The sequence below is a fragment of the Leptidea sinapis genome, chromosome Z (assembly GCF_905404315.1).
Source record: "Leptidea sinapis chromosome Z, ilLepSina1.1, whole genome shotgun sequence".
Lineage (NCBI taxonomy): Eukaryota > Metazoa > Arthropoda > Insecta > Lepidoptera > Pieridae > Leptidea > Leptidea sinapis.
Window position 1 is genome coordinate 24,185,192 of NC_066312.1, and position 12,040 is coordinate 24,197,231.

The window sequence follows — 12,040 nt, forward strand, 5'->3', positions numbered from 1 at the left end:
TTGCTAACTCGACTTAGCCGATTAATACTTTTGTTTTGAACATTATCTGGGATCTTGTTTAAAACATCGCTCCACAAAAGACTTGCTAACTCGACTTAGCCGATTAATAGGCATTATAAGTTTATGGCTGTTCCTGGTGTTATGACAGTTTCTAGCAAATTCACTTATGCGCCTTTGAAAATACATTACATTATCAACAATATATTGAGAAGCAACAGTCAAAATGTTATATTTTAAATTTTTTCTCTTAGTCTTTCTTTATGACCTAGGTTATAAATAGCCTCTTCTGCAGCACGAATATGGTATTAATATCGGCGGCACTGCCCCATTACAATATACTATAGGATATAATACTATGAAAAAATGTTATCAACGGTGCATGCTCCGGCCTAAAACCCATAAACACTGGTGTTCCGCAAGGCTGCGTGCTATCCCCTACACTGTTTCTTGTGCATATCAATGATATGCTGCAAATCAGCAGTATTCATTGTTATGCAGACGAGAGCTAAAGATATGCTTCCTATACCGGCTGTGCGAACATGTCCCAGGATAGCGTCGACGAGAACCAGAACATACTTGTGTCTGAAATCGAGACTATGCTTTGCAAAGCCTCGGGGCCGACAAAATTTAGTCCAATTCAACCCCAAGAAGACACAAGTTTGTGCGTTCACCGCTAGAGTCTCCTTTTGTCGTATCCCTTTGATTCGAGATCAGTCCTCTGACTACCACAGTAAGGCGAGACAGTACTTCCACCGCCTGCAACTATATAAGGCGCAAATTCAGCATCACATGAAGTACTGTTCTCAACTCTGGGCGGGTGCTTCCCGGTACCAGCTTCTGCCATTTGACCGCATACGACTATTAACAATTATATATTATATAACTAAATATTTACACAATTTGTTATGTTTTTAAAGTGATAACCCTCACTTCTAGGATTAGTGGCGGCGACGTGGGACGCCTTGTTCCCTTCCCTAAAATATGGTCGAGGGAGGCGATGGATGCGTCATGCTCGTGAACGGGCACTACTTCCGGTGGCAGGATGATCCTGTAGCCGGAAACTCTGATTCATGGTTTAAAATAATATTTTTTATAATTGCTAATAAAATGGTGGCTAAATACCTTTATTTATTTACGGTGTGTGTGGATTGATGCATCTACTGTACCATGGCCTACTATTATTGTTGAAACAGTAATAGTCGGCCGTGACTGTACTCAATAACTCTTGTTTTTACGTATTAATTTTTTTCCTGAGTATTTGTAGTTTGAGTAATAGTGCTGCATCACTTTACATATATTGTAACTGAAATGATTTGTGAGTGAGTGATTGTCAAAATGAGTTTCTTGCCACTTCTTCTTATTAAAGCTCAACCATCAAAGGCGGTGAAATAAAAAGAAAAGCCATCACCTTGACCTACATGAATAAACTGATTTTGATTTGATTACCCTAAAGGATTGAGCTTTTGATTACTGTTAGCAAAATATAATATTAATTACAAGTTTAAGCAGAATTGTCAAAATGTAAGTAGAGGTATTTGGTGAGTATTGCATGATATGTAGATTAGGATTATTTTATTGTTGTTTGCTTGAGTTCTCGTAACAGGTTTCGTGATGCTCGCTTAAGGGACGGGTCGTCCACTTCCCTAAAATATGGTTGAGGGAGGCGGTGGCGGACCCATTGCGTCATGCTCGTGAAAGGGCGCTGCTTGTGGTGGCAGGATGATCCTGTTGCCGGAGACTCGGTTTCAGATTCTTAAAAGTTATTATATATATGTTATTTATAATCGCTTATAAAATGCTCACAGAATACCTTTATTTATTTATGGTTTGTGTAGATGATCCAGCGACTGTACTCAATAACTTTTGTATTATATACATTTACTTTTTTGACTTACTCGTGTAAGGCATTGACTATTTAACGTTTGAGTATGTATTATATTGTAATTTAAATGATTTGTATAACAATGAAATTGTAAATCCGAATTTAAGACTGCCAATGAGTTTCTTGCAACTTCTTCTCATTAGCTCAACACTTTACGAAATAGCGATAGATTTAATAAGAAATTTTTTTTCACATTCATAAGTGTCATTTCCGTGACCTTCATGAATAAAGTGATTTTGATTTGATTTGATTTAATACACAAATAAAATTTGAATAACAAAATTTTATGAACGATACGGGACTCGAACCCACGACCGGCCACGGCGTTCCGTGCCTAACTAACTGCGTGAGCTAACCGTTCGAGTGACGTATCGTTATAAAATCTCGTATGCTTTGTTCAACTCTCAGGTTGTGGCTTCATCTACAGGATCTACTTTACAGTCGATAACATACTTAACCCCAATATTAGGAAATTGACTTGAGATGTCGCTCTTCTAAATCTAAACAATTTGTTATGTTTTTACAGTGATAACCCTCACTTCTAGGATTAATACACAAATAAAATTTGAAAAACAAAATTTTATGAACGATGCGGTACTCGAACCCACAACCTCCGGCATTCCGTGCCGGTGCTCTAACCAACTGAGCTAACCGTTTGAGTGACGTGTCATTATAAAATCTTGTATGCTTTGTTCAACTCTCAGGTTAGGCATAAAAAGGTATTTATTTTCTCAAAATTGATTCCTTTAGAATTATTTTTGATGTCATTTCTTATACTACTAGATACTACTACCGCTTCGGAAACAAATGGCGCTCTGAGAGAGAAGAAGCGGCGCAAGAAACTCTCCCACCATTCTTTTTTTTTGCGCTCTTTTCAATAAAAATATACAATATTGTACAGTCATTTCTATCGCTATAAAATAATCACAATCTAGTCCCAGGCTGTCCGACCATTTAGATATTCAGGAGTGGAGTAATAGGATTTACGACAGAGTCATTATTTTATAAAACATTTAAATTTATTTATAGATAATGCCTGAACAGTGGCTGGGACTTTATTGTAGAAGTGTATACATTTACCTTTAAAGCTATTATGTATCTTATGAAGCCTACTAGAATTAGCGACAAGCAATCCCTTATTTCTAGTGTTATAATAGGTTGTGGCTTCATTTGTGAAAAAGGTATCAAAATATCGGCACAGGTGTATCAAGATACAATTCTTGAGAAGGTAGTGAAGCCTCTTAACATCACCAATTTCAATAACCAAGAATGATCCTTCCAGCAAGACACGGCGCCGGGTCATAAAACTCGTTCTATGCAGTCTTGGTTGGAAACGAACGTTTCGGACTTCATCAGTTTAAGACTGGCCGTCGTCTAGTCCCGATCTTATTCCGCTGGATTATGATTTGTGGTCAGTTTTAGAGAGTACGGCTTGCTCTAACGGCATGATAATTTTGAGTCCCTAAAACAATCCGTACAATTGGCAGTGAAGAATTTTCCCATGGAAAGAGTGTGTGCTTCTGTTGATAACAGGCGTCAACGTTAAAAGGACTGTATTGCAGCTAATGGAGACCACTTCGAATAAGCTTTTTAAATTGTTTTATATTTATGTGTTAAACTAACATACTGTAAAAGTAATAAATGTTATATTTTGCAATATATTTTTTTCTTTGTACAATGTTAGTTTGAATTGAACCTATTAGTTAATAATACTTCATTAATGTCTAATAACTGTATAAAAAAGCATGAAGTAGCGTTAGAGTTTTTCTGGTAATCACATCTTCACACAATCTCAAAGTGGATAGGTGGTTACTTTGTTAATCGTAATTTTCAAAAATAGTAGAACGACAATTTCTTTAACAGAAATTGACCGACGAGACGGGTAAGAACTTGAATACAACCTTCCCAAAATAAAGAAAAAATATTATTATTGTTACTAATTAAATATAATCTTATATCTTTAAACAAGCAATTATGATGAATCTCGGATACGGCTCCAACGATTTTCGTAAAATTTAGTATACAGATTTCGGGAGCGATAAATCGATCTAGCTAGGTTTCAAATTAAAAAAAATGTAGCTTTATCCGTGTTTTAATGAAAAACAGCTACAATAACATTAGAATACAATGGTAAATTTCGCCACTATATATATACAAGACTATAATAACTCAATTTTTTTTCCAAGTTTTGTACATGTACTTAAAAGTCCGAGCAAGACTCAGTCGTCCGGATATTATAATAACAACTCTATATCTACCCCAAGAGTCATGGTTGGTGTCATGGGGGTTTGTTATCATTGTTCATTATTAGTATTAGGTACCTTTGGACACTGACTCAGCATTCGACCTGAATGACGCACGGCCCAGTTAATATATTGTTTGTTTGCCTTTTACACGCATAGAAAACTCAGAAACTTATTCAATAGTGTGTATTTAGACAAGCTAGTATACTTTATTTTATATTTTAATTTAATTAATTTTAAAGAAGATTTTTCATCTCAGAACAACTTGCTACCACAGAGTAGGTCCGCCCTGTACTGCGTCGGCGTATTCGTTGAAATATAAAAAATTAGCAAAATAGTAAATTAGCGCTCATACAACCTTGTGACATGACGGTCTATACTGTTTTAACATGTTTTTTTCATAATGTTCTGTTGAGTGCATTACGGGACTCCGGTCCCCGACTCATGAAAGTCAGCCCTTGTTCATCCGATACAAAAAAAAGCAGACAGTTCAGATGTGGCTAACAACAGACCTATTGCTATTACCTTCTCTCCAAAAGAGCACTCATTGCTAACCGCCAGTTCTTGGTATACAGAGAGGATTATCAGTTGATCAACGGCCGACAGTACGGCTTTCGCCATATTCGGTCGACGGGCGATCTTCTGATAAACTTAAAACATACTTTGACCGTGGCAATCGAATGCAAGGGAGCGAAGGCCTTCAAAAACGAACGCAGGTCATTATTGACAGTTATTGCATGAATTGAAAGCCCATGAACGCTGGAGTTTCTCTGTTACACTGTTTCTTCTACATATCAATGATATGTTGTATGTCTCCAACATACATTGACATGCAGATGACAGTATTGGTGTTGCCGTATATATACGGGTCATGCAGTTCTCTCTCGGGAAATCGCTGACCAGTGCCAGAAAAAACTTGTGCTTCTTTCGAGTCCTCTGTTTAGTAGTTTAGGTCGCGGAATAGGGCACAATAAACCTTATACTATTTAACCACCAGAAGGCTCAAGTCTTGTCTAGATTAGCATTAAGATATGTCGTATCACCGCTCTTCGAAAACACTTCCCATAAAGACTTCGCCTAGTAGTAGTAGTAATATAGAATCTGAACCGCGAAATCTAGAGCGATTGCCAATTCCGCAGTCATTTGGACGGCAAACCTTGACTTTGGGCTTGGTAGAAGCTGGACATGCACAGTTCCATGCCCTCCCCATACGATGGGCGGCCCGAACAATAATGCTAGGGGAGGGATTCTCCCACTTCCGCGGAGGCGGTACCCTCCTGAGGTAAAATCTCTTTAAGGACCGCTGACATATTCTGGTGGAGCGACGGGGAGATAGGCTCCGGAGTCCGGTATTTGACACTATACCTATGCGAAACAGCGAAACTAGGTCGCTACTTCACGCCGGGATTCTATGCCAATCTAAGTGGAGATCGGCTCCATATTAATGTTCAAAAGAAAATGAAACAAATTATAAGTAATATGTAACGCAAGTACTTAACACTAAACTGGGTATCAGTTATCATTCTTGGTAGCCGTATAGGTACGTAGTTATTGTGTGGAAGTTATTTGACACCATAATAATTGTATGGATGCAATATTTAACATCACTCGTGAAATATAAGTTAGAGTTTAGTTAGCAACCTCAATTTTATAGTTTGAAACGTTGTCAATTTATCATATTTGAATACGTTAACAGAATTTTATTTGCAAATACAATTCGTAAGTTTTTGAACAAAAATAGGAATATTTATCAGAATCAATATTTGAGTAGTTTTAATTTATAAATGTTTTATTTTATTTTATTTCTTATTTTAAGACAAAAGCAATTGAGTCCCACACCAGCACTACACATCTTATTATGCATTTCTTAAGATTTAAGTTTATATCTTCAATTATCTACTCCCATTCTGATATATTCCAAAATATGTGAAAGAAGATAACATAAACAAATTAAGTTCTACTTGAATCGTGCAAGTAATAATAAGGTAATGTATGTAGTACGAGTTATATTTTTTTTATGGAATAGGAGGACAAATGAGCGTACCTGTTGTTAATTGATCACCGCCGCCCACAATCTTTTGCAACACCAGAGGAATCACAGGAGCGTTGCCGGCCTTTAAGGAAGGTGTACGCGCTTTTTTTGAAGGTACCCATGTCGTATCGTCCCGGATACACCGCACAAGGAAGTTTATTACACAGCTTTGTAGTACGTGGAAGAAAGCTCCTTGAAAACCGCACTGTGGAGGACCGCCACACATCCAGATGGTGGGGATGATACCCTAACTTATGGCGTGTCGTGCGAAGGTGGAATTCGGCGGCAGGAATCATAATGGAATAATATTATATTAGTAATAAATTGTTCTTGTAAATGCGGAACCCTAGAAGCAATGGGCTGCCAGCGAAGAAATTTAAAACCCTTGGGGTTTTTTCTTTAAATAAAAAAAAATATTTTCAATGTTATTGTAGTACTTAAGTAGGTATCAATAATATGTTTTTAAAATACATATAAATAATATTTCAACCATACAAAAAAGCATTGAAGCATTCATGCGCAAAATATATCGTACCTACTATTGTACGTATGTAAGACATTAGATTCTAAAGAATAAAGCGGGGCTTAGACAGGGTCAGTAACTGACTTCGAATACGAGACAAGTCAGCGCTGACCCGAAAAATACCCAATGTAAACTGATTTGAAGTCAGTGCAGCGGCGGGAAGTCAGCACTGACTTCAATATTCGCAGACGAGTATTTTGAGGTCAGTCGGCCCCTCCCGCTACTCGCACCCTCCTGCGCCAGTGGTAAAAAAACCCGTGAAAATGGGAAAGTCAGCGCTGGGTCGGTCACTGGCGCTGTGTTGTGGGTTTGACGTCGCGATGCGTGGACGCTAAAATGTCTCGTAAACTAAGCGACTGACTTCACAAACGTGTGCTCGCCGTACTCAGCTTACCACGACCACTGGCTCCATGTAAACGAATGAAGTGATGGATGGCGGCAGTGTCGGCGCCGATACTGACTTGTGCACTGACCCTGTCTAAAGGCAAGTTTAGACAGGGTCAGTAACTGCCGAGTCAGTGCTGACCTGGCACTGCCATCGTATAAATTGATTTCAAGTCAATACAGTACTGTCGCTTCAGCACCGACTTCAATATTCCCGCTTCATATTTTCGGCGTCAGTCCGCTCCCCCCGCCACTCGCGCCAGCGCAATTGACGCCGTGTAAATGTCGAAGTCAGTCGCTGCTACTGTATTGTACGGGGACCACGCTGCGTCGCACAACTCGCACCGCATCACAAAATGACGCGAAAACTGAACGACATGGAAAACTTGAAGCTTATTCAATTATACCGCGATGATGAATGCCTGTGGGATAATAAAACACAAAATTATAGAAATAAAGAAATGCGTGCAACATCATTACATAATATTGCACGAGTATTGAATTTAGAAGGGTTTGGCCCTACCGAGGTCAAAAATAAAATTAAAAACTTGAGGGCAACTTACTACTTGGAACTGGATAAAATTAAAAAGTCCTCAAAATCAGGCGCTGGTGGAAATGTGTATATCCCAAAAGTGAAATGGTTCGAAGAAATGGACGCTTTTATAAGAAATGTATCTATGCAAAGGAAAACAACAGTAAGCACCCACAATATTTATTTATTTTTAGTATAAAAATCACACAAAATATAACTTCCATTCGTCATAAAGCATTCTTTTAATAAATCTCTTCTCTCTTTCGCATTTACCGAGTGGTTACCTCTAAGTTGATCAGTTATACTTGTTAATGGAGTTATTTCCGATCTCCAAGTACCTGGTATTATTTGTCCTTCAGAGTCCTCTCTGTCTACACAAGTAGGTGTTATGTAGGAGTTAGATAGAGTTAGTTAGTTAGTTAGATTTTTTTCGCAACCAATTATGAAGGGCACAGGATGCACAAACTGTTTTCAAACTGGTGGGAATTGCTTTTTCAAACACACGGAATCTGGAAACTAGAATTCCAAAAGCATTTTCCACAATACGCCTCGCACGAGATAATCTGTAATTGAAGATTTTTCACCGGTAGTCAGTTGAGTACCTAGATACGGTTTTAGTAAATAAGTCTTTAATGGAAAAGCTGCATCGCCAACAATTATTCCATCCATTGGCAGTAATCCATCTTCTAAACGGCGATAAATGGAAGAATTTTTAAAGACTCCCCCATCAGAAGCGCTGTCATTCGCACCAACATCGATGTATGAAAAACAGTAGTTATGGTCTACAATAGCCATCAAAACAATACTATTTGTTTTTTTATAGTTGTAAAATTTACTTCCACTATTTGGTGGAGCTTTAATAGGAATATGCTTTCCATCAATTGCTCCGTAACACGAGGGAATATTTCATCTGTTGTTAAATCCGTACTCGATAATTTTCCATTCATCCTCTCCATCTGGAATCTGCAAATGAAAAATAATAATTGTATTAAACAGAAATAAACAATAAAATCTTTCCTCTTGTAGTAATGTGTGTACATCTATACTAATAATAATGCATAATAATAATCGAATTAGGTACTCGTTAACTAACTGATTACTTATTTTCAGGATAATTCTGATACTCCCAGAAATATTCCTGTTTCTGGTGATGATGATGATGATGTTGAAGATGAGATAAGATCAAAGAGAAGACAGCTTAGTAATGCTGAAAATAATAACACTGGGAATTCACCAGCTTCAGAATCCGGGCCGACCACACCAAACTCCAATCAACCGAAAAGACCGAGGTCAAAACGTAGCAAACTGTCTCAGATGTCCGAAATGACAAAAGACATAAAAAATTTATCACATAGTATTAATATGCCATCAGACGAAGAAAATGATTGTGATATTTACGGAAAGCATGTGGCTTCTCAGTTAAAAAAACTCTCTGAGGAACAACGTATAATAGCACAGGAAGAAATTCAGAGAATAATATCCAAGTGTAGACTAGCAGATCTAGAAAAGAGAAGAAGAAACGTCAATATCTACCCAAATACACACTGTTTTATGAAGGCTACTACTAGTACACAGCCTCAGCAGAACCGTTATACTCCTAGTCCAGCTTCTACGACAAACAGCGGCAACAGTAGCTCCTTAGGATTTTATCTCACCCAGTCTACACAGACAGCTGTCCCCAGGAGCAGCTCTATGGGAATTTACTTTTCATCGCCAACTGAAGGTCCAAGATATGTAGATCCCAGTCAGGTGATCATCAGTGCCGCCCGTACTCCTAAAAACGTTGAGTGGGAAAGCGACAGTGCAAGTGCAACTAGTACTTTTTCAATAAATAACTTACCTTAATCTGTGTTTTCAATGACTCATATATTGCCCAGCACACTTCCGGTATTAAATTAGAAATAGATGGTATCGAGACACGATAAAAGTGACTGAGATTTCGAAACGACATGCCAGAAGCCAAAAATGTCGGCCTGATTTTCACTTTGGCTGGCAAGGCGTCTCTCATAAATGTGTCTTGACGCTGAATGATAACATAAGCATTTTGTCGAAGTTGTTTGACGTCATTCTCAAAGCCAATTTATATTCCCGAGGATCTTCAATTCTCAACTGGTTTAGCAACATAGCAGAACCTCCATTTTTATCTCTGTCATCTATCCATTTTCTCACCCAAACTCTTTTCTGTTTGGATAATTCTTCTTCTAACATACCAGTTACTTCTTGCATCATGAGAAACGTAAATTTTCTCAACAAATTACTAAGTTTTATTTTTTGCTGTTTTCCAGAATTCATTTTTCCACACTGACTTCACAAACGTGTGTACACCGAAAGAAATATCCTCGACTACTGACGAAATACTGACTGCGTCTAAATAGCACGAGTCAGTTTTCGGCGCCAGCACTGACGACAGTTACTGACCCTGTCTAAACTTGCCTTAAGACTCATCATCAAGCGATCTCATTTGCCCAGTAATTTCACTAGCTACGGAGCCCTTCAGACCGAAACATAATAAGGCATGTTCAATACCGCTTCACGGCAGAAAAGAATATATATATAAAAATGTATTGCTGTTCGTTAGTCTCGCTAAAACTCGAGAACGGCTGGACCGATTTGGCTAATTTTGGTCTTGAATTATTTGTGGAAGTCCAGGGAAGGCTTAAAAGGTGAATAAATAGGAAAATGAATGATCTATGAGAGAATTTATTGACGCACGGTTTGACAGTTCTGCTGTGAAATAATTTCATTACGACAGCAGAGTGCATATTTTACGAAGTAATTGTTGATGTTATGATATTATATTATTGACAAATTCATATAAAACATTATTTTATTTATTATATGCAGAACAACGTCTGTCGGTTCAACTAGTTTATTATAAATAAAACGTATCAAATGTAAGACTGATATACACAAGTGCTCCGTAGAATTGTTCAACATATAAAACGTATATCCAGATTCCAGATGTTTGTATGTTTGGAATTTCCTATCCTTTAGCAGTGTCATTCATCATATAACATGATTCTTTATGTTGTATTATGGTAATTAAAGCGGTTATAACTAACGGAGATATATTTTGGATTATCATTTCATTAGGTATACGATAATATGTGTATTGAATGTCGCAATTATTATGTTTACTGTGCTAAGGCACCAAGTTCTAAACGCTTTAGGGTAATTATATTTTTTATTTGCAATGTTTTCAAAAACTTAATTATATAATGAATATGAATGTTTGAGGTCGGTATTTTTTAAAGTGTAGCTATTGAAATTTATGAGACACGACATGCTAATAATAATGAAACAGAGTTTCCCTTCGGATCCTCTCGGGGTACCCTAAAAAAGAACATAGTTACTATGTATGGAATGCACAAGATGGTCATTTAGGTCTGTTAAAAATGACGCAAGCCATACAGCGTGAACTATTTTGTTATGTATACGCTGATCGCGCAGAAAGCATAACGTTTCGATGTGTTCACGCGACTTAACGTCATGTCACCAAGTGTTAAGAATCGCTTTACCATGTACGTATTATCTTGATTGGTTGCTTGTGTGGCGTATTACCATCGCAAACTGTACTGTGGATATACCAGTTTTCGTTGATTTCAAACACGGACAGTCGCGTAATCTGTACATACATACTTTTGTATACGTGTGTGTGATTTATCATTTTAATAACCTGGACTTCTACAGCCTTCTTTAAGCCTTAATTGTAAGTTAAGCTCTATTTAATAATATATTTTTTCATCCCATATCATGCATTTCAAGCTATGGAAGACATTAAAACAAAAACGAGAGGTTCTTTACGTAAATATTCACAAAAATTTATGCGTAATGTTATTCATTTGGAATATTTAATTGCATCCATGTATGCACAATATATTTGCACCATATATTTTAACTATATTATTTTATATTGTATAGGTAAGTAGTGAGAGTTTCTTGCCCTTTATGTAGCAATAATCTGACCTATAGTTTGATAGTAGATGTTACCAGTACTCGCTCTAGAGCTAAGTCAGTACTTATTTACTTGAGGTCACTCGATTGCGGTCGATCGTTGGCCTCCTCAAGTGATCTGTAGACCATATGACATATTACTATAACCATAGTACGATATCGTATGACATAGATAATTGGAGAACAGAAGCTATTTGGGTTTCCTAAAGATATTATCGTTTTGAAAAAAGAGACAGTCATTCTCATATTCAAATTAAAATATTTTTATTCAAAATAGGATGTGAAATCATTTATTGGAAGTCGAAAACTACCACCCATTCCAAAACGAATGCCTCAGACCTGAGAAGAATGGGCGCAACAAACTGAGCAGGGTGTTTTTTCTTTAAAAAAATATGTTTACAAAGTAATATTGTACAATTAAACTTATTATTTAATAGCGTGATATTATTATAGTAATTTTTATCATACAAACGTTTTTTAACAATTCTTT